General features: G+C 43.7%; 1 protein-coding gene across 2 annotated transcripts in view; it reads right to left on the bottom strand.

Annotated features, from left to right (window-relative positions):
* The window catches only part of SEC23A (SEC23 homolog A, COPII component), a 55,050-nt gene extending 40,725 nt beyond the window's left edge, over positions 1–14,325 (bottom strand). For both annotated transcript variants that reach the window (XR_014789037.1, XM_084843116.1), the window contains exon 1: positions 14,288–14,325. The gene's annotated coding sequence lies outside the window, so the exon portion shown is untranslated. The remainder of the gene's footprint in view (positions 1–14,287) is intronic.

Here is a 14,325-nt window from a genome sequence, read left to right as displayed (position 1 = left end):
ACGGGGGCTGATAATTTGAGATTAGTTGTTGATCTGATAGCTTTAAATTCAGAAAGAACTGACCATTGTCTCTTTGGATGCTGAAAAGGCCCTTGACAAAATCCATTGGAAATTTATGCTTGCTGCACTGAGTAACTTTAGTTTTTCGGAAGAATTTTTGAAATGGGTTAAAATTTTATATTCAATCCCAAGAGTTAGAATTATGACTAATGGTTGGTTTTCGGCCTTTTTCTTGCTTGGGCAAGGCTCCCCCCATTGGTATTTGATTTGTCTTTGGAACCCTGGCATGTGCAATTAGACAGAATAGTAGTATTCATGGTTTTCTGCATGAATTTAAAATTATTCCTTATGCTGATGACCTCTTATTGTTTACTTCAAAACTCCAGTCATCTGTTCCAGCTTTGATGAAATTGATTAATACTTTTGGCGATTTATCTGCTTATTCAGTTAATTTGTCAAAGTCTGAATTGATGCCAATTGGAGATAATACATCTCCTAGTGTGTTGCCTAACAGGCAGTTTCGATGGTGCCCTGTTTTTATTACCTATTTGGGAATACTTATGCCCAGAGATATATCCCAACTGATTAAATCTGAACGAGTTGATTAATGAGATTGTATGAGATTTAGACAGATGGGCATTGTTAAAGTTGAGTTTGTGGGGTAAAGTTAGCACATTAAAAATGAAAATAAAAATGAATACCTCGGATTGTTTATGTTATACATGGGATTCCTCTACTATACCTGGCAAGTATTTCCAAAAACTTAATGCTTTGTTTCATAAATGGGGGGGGGTCCTCTCCATGACAAATATATTTGAAACAGATGCAACTTTCAATTAAAGAAGGTGGGTTTGGTTTTCCGGACCTTGCTTTATACCATCAGGCCTACTTGTGGACTTGTATTAAATTTTGGTATTTTCCTGTCCAATTAGATTTTCCACCCTGGTCAGTTGTGGAATCCTTCTGTTTGGATCCTCTTTCCAAATGGATGGCACTAGGTTCTCAGCATAGAATAGACAAACCCTCTCTCATTCTGACTGTTAGAGTCAGATGGTATGGCATATAATATCACATCAATTACAGTTTGATCCATTTTCTCATGCTCAATTGACTTTATGGGGAAACCCAGATTTAAAAACTGGAAGAAAATGTTTTTGTGGCTGACATGGATGGATAAGATGATTTTTACCTTGGAGCAATTATTGGGTCTTGATGATGATTTTCTGTCATTCTCTGATCCATGAGCTAAATATGATTTACCAACTACAGCTGAACGGCAATACTTGCAGTTGCAACTCTTGTTGGAATCTAGGTTTGGTCCGGCTGCTTCTACAGCTTCAGAGTCTCCATTGTTATTGGAAACACTGATAGAGGCTGATCAGTCATATTGACCCATGATTCATGTATATTACTTGGTTTCAGTAAATAAATATGATACTCAGAGTCTAAGACAGGAATAGAATAGAGAATTAGAGTGCCCCATTTTGTCTAATCAATGGATCATTGTTTTAGTGGTTGTACCTGAATTATCTATGGACCTTAGGTTACGCCTTATTCAGCAAAAAATCTTGTTTCAGGTTTAATGGACTCCACAACAACTTTTTAGTAAGGGTTTGTCTAATTTGCATAACTGTTGATGTAATACACCTAATGCTTCTCTTACTCATATGTTTTGGCAATGCCCAATTGTCACCGCCTTTTGGGAGGAGGTCATAATATGGATAAACTTTGTACTGGAACACTCATTAATATGGAATGATGTACATGTCCTCCTAAACTCTTTACCTGTTTCTTGGAAGGTAACATATGGTCAGCACAAATAGTTTTTCCGAGCCCTCTTAACAGCCAAAAGACTGATACTACAACATTGGAACGATAAATGTTCACCTCCTATGATACAATGGATTGAGGACCTAACAACGCTATCAACATTTGAACAGGTGGTATATAGGCACCACTCATGAATGGATAAATATATGGATATTTGGTCTGCTTTTCTTGAAGCTTATGCATAATCCCTGGGTGTTTGGCATTTTTTTTCTAGAATGTTGTATTTAATGGTATATTGATATTTCTATGCATGTGATTTCTTGTCCTTTTTCTGCACAATTTGTTTTTGTTTTTTGTTAAAATCACAATTAAAAAGATTAATAACTAACTAGGAAAGGAACTGAGAATAAAACTACCAATATCATACTGCCCTAATACAAAGGTATGATGCAACCACATTTAGAATACTGTGTACAGTTCTGGTCACCACACCTAAAAAAAGATATTGTAGAGCTGAAAAAGTGCAACTAAAATGATTAAGGGGTCGCAGCAACTCTCCTATGAGGGAAGATTACAACAGCTGGGATTGTTTAGCTTGGAAAAAAGACGAGTAAGGGGAGACATGATTTGTTGTTCAGTCGTTCAGTCGTGTCCGACTCTTCGTGAATTGTGAATTCGTGAATTCATGAATTCCCACTTCGTGAATAGTGGGAATTGGGGTCCAACATCTTCTGCAGGGCCATAAGTTCCCTGCCCACCCTGCTTTGAAGACACAGTGCCTCTGTGTGGAACAATTATGGCAACCAGAATCATACATTGTTGCATATGGCTAGTGTGGTGCTTGTTTCTTTATATGTGATGTAGTTTGACAGGAGATTTAAAAAAGGACCCTGCCAAAAATGGCCAGAGAAGCAAAAACAGAGGCAAACTCCAAATTGGTGCCTGCTGGTTCAAATATATCACCTAAGGCTTTTCAACAAAATGAATGTCTTAGGCAAATGTGTTAATTGTTGCTCTTTTCTCAAAAGGTGCTTCCTCAGTTTTTTATATACCAATGCTTCTCAAATTCCAGTCAAAAACTGTTGTGTCTATATGAAGTTAGAAAGCACACGGAAAAGCACTTTTCCTGTACTCTAAAAGGGTTGCCATCTTCTTTTCTGAGAGAGGACATTGTGCCTGAAATAGCTGTATGACTGGGGAAAAAATCAAGCAGGTGCTGCTTTCCCAATTATAGCTGTTCTGTGACACGAAATGCTGCTCACTGCAGTCTTCCAAGTGCTATGGAGATTTGCTAGAGTCACAGGGATCAATGCCGCTCGTAAGAATTAGTTGTGGGTACCCCCTCCCCATCTTTTTCCAGTAGGTGGAGGCCATGGGGCCTTTTGGGCCTTGATCCACCATTAATTCCCAATAGAATTAGAAGAAAATGCTGCATCTCTTGACCATATCATTATTGTATAAGAGCCTCTGTCAGGAAAAGAGCAGCAACCTCAAGACTGAGTGGTATGCTGTTTTTTTCTCCAGGGATTTTTTAGAATGGAGGGCAGTGGTATAACCCATGTGGAGAGGCAATACTGCTCTGCTCTCAAAACAGAGATGGCCACGCAAACAAATTGTACTTTATTGTGTAACCTTAGGAGAAATGGTATAGTGGAAGGGAAAGTGGGGAGTGCAGCTCCAAGACTTTTTTCAGAGCAGGAGTGATGAAGTCATCAGCTGGAACACCAGGGTAATATGTTTGCCTGGTGTGACAAACCAAACTTCCTCCCCCACCCATTTTTTTCTGGAAAGGACCTAGGACCATGGCCAGAATATATGTCTCTACAAATTCTAGGCTGATTCAGCATTATGCTAAGTAGGTATGGTAGAAATCACCCGGAGGATGAATCATCAGGTCCTCCCAGGGTATTGAATGGTCAACTTGAATTTCCCTTTCTAGGAGCTGCTAGCCCAGCCGACAGAAGAATACCTTTGGTTGTAAAAGAGACCTTTCCTTTGTGTCTGGCTGGCAAAGAACCAGGTCAGGAGCCCAGGTGGGCCCCTACCTGAAGGCTACTTTTGTGAGTTGTATTTGTTCAGTCATTCAGTCGTGTCTGACTCTTCGTGACCCCATGGACCATAGCACGCCAGGCCTTCCTGTCCTGCGCTCTCTCCCGGAGTGTGCTCAAGTTCATATTCATTGCATCGGTGATACTATCTAGCCATCTCATCCTCTGCCATCTCACTCCTTTTGCCTTCAGTCTTTCCCAGCATCAGGGTCTTTTCCAGGGAGTTTTCTCTTCGCATTAGGTGGCCAAAATATTGGAGCTTCAGCTTCATTATCTGTCCTTCCAATGAGCACTCAGGGTTGATTTCCTTTAGGATGGACTGATTTGACCTCCTTGCAGTCCAGGGGACTCGTAAGAGTCTTCTCCAGCACCACAGTTCGAAAGCATCAATTCTTCGGCGCTCAGCCTTCCTTATAGTCCAGCTCTCACAGCCATACATTACTACTGGGAAAACCATAGCTTTGATTAGACGGACCTTTGTCGGCAAGGTGATGTCTCTGCTTCTTACTATGCTGTCTAGGTTGGCCATAGCTTTCCTCCCAAGGAGCAAGCGTCTTTTAATTTCATGGCTACAGTCACCGTCTGCGGTGATCTTGGAGCCCAAGAAAGTAAAATCTGTCACTGCTTCCATTTCTTCCCCTTCTATATGCCAGGAAGTGATGGGGCCAGATGCCATGATCTTAGTTTTTTTCATGTTGAGTTTCAAACCAGCTTTTGCACTCTCCTCTTTCACCCTCAACAAGAGGCTCTTGAGATCCTCTTCGCTTTCTGCCATTAGGGTGGTATCGTCTGCATATCGGAGGTTGTTGATAATTCTCCCGGCAATCTTAATTCCGACCTGTGATTCATCCAATCCGGCATTTCTCATGATGTACTCTGCATATAAGTTAAATAAGCAGGGTGACAATATGCAGCCTTGTCGTACTCCTTTCCCAATTTTGAACCAATCGGTTGTTCCATGTCTGGTTCTTACTGTTGCTTCTTGACCCTCGTACAGGTTTCTCAGGAGACAGGTAAGCTGGTCTGGTACTCCCATCACTTTAAGAATTTGCCACAGTTTGTTGTGATCCACACAATCAAAGGCTTTAGCGTAGTCAATGAAGCAGAAATAGACGTTTTTCTGGAATTCTCTTGCTTTCTCCATGATGCAGCGAATGTTGGCGATTTGATCTCTAGTTCCTCTGCCTCTTCGAAACCCAGCTTGTACTTCCGGTAGTTCTCGGTTCGCATACTGCTGAAGCCTAGCTTGTAGGATTTTGAGCATCACCTTGCTGGCATGTGAAATGAGCGCAATTGTGCGGTAGTTGGAACACTCTTTGGCGTTGCCCTTCTTTGGAATTGGAATGTAAACTGACCTTTTCCAGTCTTGTGGCCACTGTTGAGTGTTCCAGATTTGTTGGCATATTGAATGCAGCACTTTAACAGCATCATCTTTTAGGATTTTAAATAGCTCGGCTGGAATACTTTCATCTCCGCTAGCTTTGTTGTTACTAATGCTTCCTAAGGCCCACTTGACTTCACTCTCTAGGATGTCCGGCTCAAGTTCAGTGACCGCACTATCATGGCTATCAGGGACATTCAGATCTTTCCTGTATAGTTCTTCTGTGTATTCTTGCCACCTCTTCTTAATCTCATCTGCTTCTGTTAGGTCCCTGCCTTCTTTGTCCTTTATCATGCCTGTCTTTGCACAAAACGTTCCCTTGAGATCTCCAATTTTCTTGAAGAGATCTCTAGTCTTTCCCATTCTGTTGTTTTCCTCGATTTCTTTGCATTGTTCATTTAAGAAGGCCTTCTTGTCTCTCCTTGCTATTCTCTGGAACTCTGCATTCAGTTGGGTATATCTTCCCCTTTCTCCCTTGCTTTTCACTTCCCTTCTTTCGTGAGCTACTTGTAAAGCCTCATCAGACAGCCACTTGGCTTTCTTGCATTTCTTTTTCTTTGGGACGGATTTCGTTGCTGCCTCCTGAACAATGTTACGGACCTCCGTCCATAGTTCCTCAGGCACTCTGTCTATCAGGTCTAATCCCTGAAATCTATTCCTCACCTCCACTGTATATTCATCAGGGATATGATTTAGGTCATACCTGAACGGTTTAGTGGTTTTCCTGACGTTCTTCAATTTAAGCCGAAATTTTGCAAGAAGGAGCTCATGATCTGAGCCACAGTCAGCTCCAGGTCTTGTTTTTACTGACTGTATGGAGCTTCTCCATCTTTGGCTGCAAAGGACATAATCAATCTGATTTCGATATTGACCATCTGGTGACGTCCATGTGTAGAGTCACCTCTTGTGCTGTTGGAAAAGAGTGTTTGCTATGATCAGCATGTTCTCTTGGCAAAACTCTATTAGCTTTTGTCCTGCTTCATTTTGTACACCAAGGCCATGCCTGCCTGTTATCCCGGTGATTTCTTGACTTCCTACTTTAGCATTCCAATCCCCTATGATGAAGAGGACATCTTTTTTTGGTGTTAGTTCTAGAAGGTGTTGTAGGTCTTCATAGAACCCATCAACCTCAGCTTCTTCGGCATCAGTGGTTGGGGCATAGACTTGAATTACTGTGATGTTGAATGGTTTGCCTTGGATTCGTACTGAGATCATTCTATCATTTTTAAGATTGTACCCCAGTACTGCTTTTCCCACCCTTTTGTTGACTATGAGTGCTACTCCATTTCTTCTAAGGGATTCTTGCCCACAATAGTAGATATGATGGTCACCTGAATTAAATTCGCCCATGCCTGTCCATTTTAGTTCGCTGATTCCCAAGATGTCGATGTTCAATCTTGCCATCTCATGTTTGACCACCTCCAGCTTACCTTGATTCATTGATCTGACATTCCAGGTTCCTAAACAATATTGTTCTTTACAGGATCGGATTTTCTTTTCACCGCCAGACACATCCACAGCTGAGTGTCCTTTCGGGTTTGGCCCAGCCGCTTCACTCTTTCTGGCGCTACTTGGAAATACCCTCTGCTCTTCCCCAGTAGCATATTGGACACCTTCCGACCTGAGGGGCTCATCTTCCGGCGTCATATCTTTTAGCCTTGTGATACGTTCCATGGGGTTTTCTTGGCAAGAATACTGGAGTGGGTTGCCATTTCCTTCTCCAGTGGACCACATTTTGTCAGAACCCTCTGCCATGACCTGTCCGTCTTGGGTGGCCCTGCACGGCATAGCTTATGGCTTCACTGAGTTACGCAAGCCCCTTCGCCACAACAAGGCAGTGATCCATGAAGGGGGAGACATGATAGAGGTCTACAAAATTATGGATGGTGTGGAAAATGTGGATCAGGAGACATTTTTCTCTCTTTCTCATAATACTAGAACCTGGGGTCATCCCATGAAGCTGATTGGTGGGAGATTCAGAACAGATAAAAGGAAGTACTTCTTCACACAGCATATACTTAAACTACGGAATTCACTACCACAAGAGTAGCGATGACCACCAATTTGGATGGCATTAAAATGGGGTTAGACAAATTCTTGGAGGAGGCTATCAATGGCTACTAGTCCTGATGGCCATGTGCTACCTCCAGTATCAGAGACGGTATGCCTATGTACACCAGTTGCTGGGGAACTTGGGCGGGAGGGTGCTGTTGCACTCATGTTCTGCTTGTAGGTGTCCCGTCAACAGCTAGTTGGCCACTGTGTGAACAGAATGCCGGGGTAGATGGACCCTTGGCCTGATTCAGCATGCCCCTTCTCTAAAGAACTTCATCCTCCCCATTCCTTTGGTGCAGCTGCACTATCAGAAACTTTCACTTCTGTTTTCAGCTAAAAATGGTTACTTGTTGTTGTTGTTATTATTATTATTAATTACATTTCTATACTGCCCAATAGCCGGAGCTCTCTGGGCAGTTTACAAAGGTTAAAAACATTAAAAATACAACACACAGAGATTAAAAACGATTTACAAAAAAACACATGAACAGACAATATACACAACAGAAACATATATCTAAAATAACTTCTAACAATCTCAAAAACAAACAACCATAACCATAAGACATTCCAGGATCGATTAAACACTTATCATATACTGCCAAATGCTTGGGAGAAGAGAAAGGTCTTAACCTGTTGTCAAAAAGTTAACAATGTTGGCGCCGGGCAGGCCTCATCAGGGAGATCATTCCAATAATTTGGAAGCCACCACCGAAAAGGCCCTCTCCCTTGTCGCTGTCCTCCGAGCTTCCCTTAGTGTAGGCAGCTGGAGGAGGGCCTTAGATGTTGAGCATAGTATACAGGTAGGTTCATGTTGGGACAGGCGCTTCATCAGGTATTGTGGTCCCAAGCCATGTGAGGCTTTATAGGTTAAAACTAGCACCTTGAATCAGGCTCGGAAACATACAGGCAGCCAGTGCAAGCAGGCCAGAGTCGGTCTTATATTTTCAGACCTTCTTGTCCTCGTTATCAATCTGGCCGCCGCATTTTGCATGAGCTGCAGCTTCTGAACCGTCTTCAAAGGTTGCCCCACGTACAGTGCATTGCAGTAATCTAATTTGGAGATTACCAGAGCATAGACAACTGAAGCCAGGTTATCCCTGTCCAGATAGGGGTGTAGCTGGGCCACCAACTGAAGTTGGTAGAAGGCACTCCATGCCACTGAGGCCACCTGAGCCTCAAGTGACAAAGATGGCTCAAGGAGATCCCCCAAGCTACGAACCTGCTCCTTCAGGGGGAGTACAACCCCATCCAGAACAGGTTGAGCACCCTCCATCCGGTCAGCAGAACCACCCACCAACAGCATCTCAGTCATGTCTGGATTGAGTTTCAGTTTATTAGTTCTCATCCAGTCCATTGTCGCAGCCAGGCACCGATTTAGCACATCCACAGCCTCACCTGAAGAAGATGAAAAGGAGAAATAGAGCTGTGTGTCATCAGTGTACTGATGACAATGCAGCCCAGAACTCCAAATGACCACACACAACGGTTTCATGTAGATGTTAAATAGCATGGGGGACAGCACTGACCCCTGTGGAACCCAATACTGGAGAATCCATGGGGCTGAGCAATATTCCCCAAGCACCACCTTCTGGAGCCGACCATCTAAGTAGGAGCAAAACCATTGCAATGCAGTGCTTCCCACTCCCAGCTCAGACAATAGTCCCAGAAGGATACCATAGTCGATGGTATCGAAAGCCACTGAGAAATCAAAGAGAATCAACAAGGTCACACTCCCCCTGTCTCTCTCCCAACATAGGTCATCATACAGGGCGACCAAGGCTGTTTCCGTGCCAAAACCTGGCCTCAACCCCGACTGAAATGGATCTACATAATCAGTCTCATCCAAGAGTATTGGGAGCTGGTTGGCAACCACCCGCTCAAGAACCTTGCCCAGGAAAGGAACATTTGCCACTGGTCTAAAATTACTAAGATTTTCTGGGTCCAGGGAGGGTTTATTTAAGAGTGCTTTCACTACTGCCTCTTTGAGGTGGCCCGGGACCACCACCCCCTTGCAAAGATGCATTAATCACCTCCCTGGCCTGGCCAGCTGTTCCCTCCCTGCTAGATTTATCAGCCAAGCGAGACAAGGATCCAATATGGAAGTGGTTGCACGAACCTGTCCAAGCACCATTTCAACGTCCTTGAGCTGTACCAACTGAAACTCATCCAGGAAAACAGGACCAGGCTGTGCTCTGGATACCTCACCTGCTATAACACTGGAGTCTAAGTTCCGGCGGATGCAAGAGATCTTATCCTGAAAGTGCCTAGCAAATGCATTACAGCAGGCCTCAGAGGGATCTACAGTGTCCTTAGGGCCGGCATGTAATAGCCCCCGGATGAGTCTGAAAAGCTCCACTGGGTGGCAGACAGAAGATTCAATAGAGGCAGCAAGATGATGTTTTTTTGCCGCCTTTACTGCCCCTGAATATACGTTACCATAGACGCATACCAGCATTCGACTGCATCCACTAGGAGTTCTTCTCCATCTGTACTCAAGCCATCTCCTATTTTGTTTCATCACTCTCAGCTTTGTGGTATACCACGGAGCAGTTCGAGCTCTACTCAGGAGAGGGTGCTCAGGAGCAATAATGTCAACCGCCCAGGTCATTTCTGCGTTCCACAGATCAACCAGGGTTTCGACAGGAGAGCCCACCATATCAGCCGGAAACCTCCCCAGAGTCCTCTGGAAACCATCCGGATCCATTAGCCTCCAGGGGCGGACCACCTTAATAGGTCCCCCACCCTTGCAGAGGGGAAACGCTGCTGTAAGTCTAAACCTCAGCAGGTAATGATCTGACTATGACAAGGGGACTGATGCAAAGTCCTCCACCTTCAGACCACTATATCCATGTCCAGTTGTGAAAACATGTCTAGAGTATGCCCCGCTACATGCGATGGACCAGTGACATGTTGGAACAGTCCCATGGTCGTCATGGAGGCCATGAAATCCTGAGCTGCCCCAGACAAGGTGCCCTCAGCGCGAATGTTGACATCCCCTAGAACCAACAGTCTGGGGGATTGCAACAGCACACCAGAGACCACCTCCATCAGCTCAGATGGGGAGTCTGTTGAGCAGCGGGGTGGGCAGTACACCAACAGAGTCCCCAGTCTGTCCCGCTGGCCCAACACAAGGTGCAAACACTCCAGACCAGTAGTCACATGGACAGGGAGCCTGCAGAGGGAGATCGAATTTCTATAGACGACAACACACACACACCGCACTCAGTTCTTTCCTGATGCTGAACCAAGTATCCCAGTGGGCAGAGCTGGGAGAGACTAACTCCTCCCTGCTCACCCACCCAGGTCTTGGTTATACATGCCAGATCGGCCACCTCATCCACTATTAAGTCATGGATGAGGGAGGTCTTACTTTGAACCGATCTGGCATTTAAAAGCAGCATCCAGAGACCCAAGGGCAGGCTGATAGGGCAACCGCCATGCCTGTGGTTGGGGGGAGGGCCGGAACACGGCACTAAAGTCTAAAGTTAAAAAAATGTGAGTAGTGTTAATTGGTTTAGTGAAACAAACCAACGTCAAACTGTAGTTAACGATCCTGGCTCGTTTCACTAAACCACAATTAATATGAACTGCAGTTTGTCTGAGTTTGGGCATAACAAATAGCCAGTTAGTTGAAAATGGAAGCAAAATCTTCTGATCTCCTCTTGTGGCTGTGCTGGAGGAGATGGGAGGGGATTTGAAATCTGGAAAACTGTTTAGCACCCTCTTTGGTACCTGCTACTTTTCCACTCATCACTCCCTCCAAACCAGTTTTTATTTAATAAAAAATGGTGTTGGGTTTCTAAATATGTGCATTTGCACATAATGCTTAGACTTCTGCTACTAAAATATTCACAATCAAGGTCATGCTGAAGAAGCTTAAGTCTTGCCTGGCATAACTTTAGATTTATGGTTGAACTTTGCTCTTCCAAAGACACATACATTCAGCTATAAGGATATTTCCACTGGCACCTCAGTACTACACAAATTTGGCTGGATGTCTCAGTGAACTCCATGTACCTGAGTTTGTGTAAGCACAAGACATTAACTATCTGTGAGATAAGGGCTTTCTTCACATTAATGCTCCCACTTTTTAAAGCAATTGTTCATTATTTTATTACCTGCTTACATATTCTATGAAGAGCAAGGTACACAAAATTTGTTGATTAGAAGAGTAGTCTTCAGCTTTTTCAAATCTAGGACTCACCTTTGACCCCAATCTGCTATATGGGACACAGGCTTATATTTATTTTATTTCATCCGTCTTACACATAACTCTTCCTTTCCCTTATTCTCTTCTCTTAAAATACTTGGATCAAAAAAAATAAAATGGTAACGCCCTGGCACATCCTTTTAACTCCTTTTGTGGGTCCTAATCCACCATTTAAAGTCGAATGGATTAGTCTTTCAATTGCGCATTGTAGACTATATATTACCAATTTGCCAAACATATACAGTTTGGCTCATAAAGCCTGATCTTGGCAAAGAAATTTCTCCCATTTTCTTCCTGTATTTTTTGCCTCCCTGACCTGAATTGCAGGCTAACATTCCCAAAACATAATGCATCTTGACAGGCCATGATGTTTGCATCTGATGAATTATACAACTATTTTATTGACAGATAAGCAATTCTAAACATCATCGGCTTGTTCCTGCCAACTTCTGGATCTGTCATCCTACACATACACACAGCATTAAAGAAGCCACTGAATTTAGGTTCTTTCAAATAATATGGTACCAGTGAGAACTGAGGTTGCCAGATCAGAGTATAAATGACAATCCATGGTTAGCAGAATCACTCTGGTTCAAATAATGGGAAGTTTGCTTTGAATGTGAAAGATCTAGGTTCAAAGAACCAGTTCTACCATGGACTGTATTTGGCCTTTGGCAAGTAACTCTTTCTTATCCTTAATTTTCCACTTGTTACACTGGAATGATAATAATCTACCCCACAGATCTGTTGTGAGGAAAACACAGTAAGAATGGAAACGCACTTTACTAATCAACACAATAACACAATTACTTGGAAGTAAGCCTGACTAATTTCAGGGTGATCTGCAGTGTTCATGAGGGTACAGAGTATTCAAAAACAATAGTTGCAATCCAACACAGACTCCTAAGCATGTTTACTCAAAAGTAAATCCCAGTGAGTTCAATGGAACTCACTCCTCATTCCTCAGCTCAGTATTGTAGCCTTGGGTATGCTCAAGCCATATGGTCTTAAGCAAATCCAACTCTTTCTTGGATTATGACTGTTTCAATAAACAAACATCTCTAATAACTTACATAACTCCCAGATCCAGAACATCTCTTTGGTGTGTACAGAAAGAGGTTGCTGTATTTCACTAGAGTAATTAATCTTTATGCAAGCGTCTACATAAACCACTAGAAACTTTCTCATGGCTGCAGTCTTAATCACATTAGGGTGGAAGTCTGATTCAATTTGGCGGGCTTACTTCTGAGTAAATATGTTTAGGATTATATGCTACCTATCTGTTTATGGTGACAGGTGATATAGTTTCATATCAATTAAACCACTTCCAAAAGTGAATGTTGCACTTCTGCATATATTCAGCCCTCCCTTTGAAGATAATCTCTAACTCCATTTCATCATTAAACCCAGAAAACACATGACTACAAATAAACCCCGTGGGAGAGAGTTTGTTTTTCTGAAAATCCCAGTGGAGTATTGGTTACAGCTTATGACAATGTATTTCAGTCCCAAAAGCCAATTGCAATAAATACAATCTTTTAAAAAAATTAAATAATCAGCCAGATACTCAAACAATCACCGGTCATTATACTATTACTCTGCTATTTGACTTGATTGTTTTCCCTATTTTTAAGCTGCCTGCCTGAATTAAATTTGTCTTTGTGCATGTGGCAAATTGGTTCTGCCATACAAAGTGTGTGCCATAATATTTGTTACTGTTCAAGGTACCAGAGGACACTGTTTAACAAAGTGTGTGCACTCACTGCAAAACTATTTGGCACATATAGTAAAAAAAAAATTAATTTAAATGAATAAATAACTTGCAGACTGAACAGAGCTTACAAAAAGTAGTATGTGTCTCAAGCTTCTTCCTCTAAGGTAAGAAACCTCCACCTCTCCTCTCCATTTATGGTCCCTACTTCTCCCTTTCCCCTTCATCTTTAGGTCTAAGAACCATGTACATCATTCTGCTCCATCTGTTGCATGCACCTCACTAGTCCCCACCCACCTAGATTGTTAAAAGGTATCCTGCAGTTCTCTCTCTGATTTGCCATAAAAGGGGCTATTTAGAGTGTGTGTCGGGTGTGAAGTGTTAGGTCAGACTGCTCTCCTTTGTGCCTGCCTCAATAAAAATGGGCAATCCCAATTACCTTTTATATCCTTGGTCTCACCGCTATCCAAATCGAGGCGAAGCACCTGAACAGAACCCAAATTATGATCTGGCTCCTCTTGACAGTCCCATATTCCCTAATGTCCAACCGCTGTCTGCCTTCGCCCCCCACCCCACCCCACCCCACCCACACAATTCAAAGGGAGGCACTGAATTATCTACCCGATCTATCACCCACAAAACAAGCCCTCACATGCAGAGGCTCTGAGTACGAGAGCGTGATATTAGTTTTGGGTTCTTGAGCTATGTTGGGGCGGGGGGCGTGAATGGAAGAGGGTAAAGAGGAGAAGGAGCTTTTAATCTGCACGGTCGGGAGTGGGCGGGTCAGGGGAGCCTTAAGCTGCTACCCCCTGACAACTAGGCTGGAAAAGATTGGAAAGAAACACCTTCCTCCTCCCCAACCTCACGGGCGAAAATAGAAATCCTTCCCCCTCGCCACGACGCACCTCAGCCTAGCAGACACCGCAAGCGGCGGGGTCCCCGGTACGCGCCGAGCGAGGCGGCGGGGTCAGAAGGAGGGTCTCCTCCTCCTCCGGCGCTTTCTACCTACGCCAGAGCGCGGGGCTCTCCGTCCCTCCCTCTCGCAAGAAGGCGATCCAGCCCTTGTTTGCCCAGCCGGCTCAACCCGCCGCTCGGAGCGCCAGCCCTACCTGCCTCGCCCGCCTCGCTCGCTTCGCTCCCTCACACT

This window comes from Heloderma suspectum, chromosome 1 (assembly GCF_057233095.1).
Source record: "Heloderma suspectum isolate Gila_16-S chromosome 1, 16-S_ref, whole genome shotgun sequence".
NCBI classification, from domain to species: domain Eukaryota; kingdom Metazoa; phylum Chordata; class Lepidosauria; order Squamata; family Helodermatidae; genus Heloderma; species Heloderma suspectum.
Note: the sequence above shows the minus strand (reverse complement) of the source record. Positions and strands in the feature narration are given on the sequence as shown.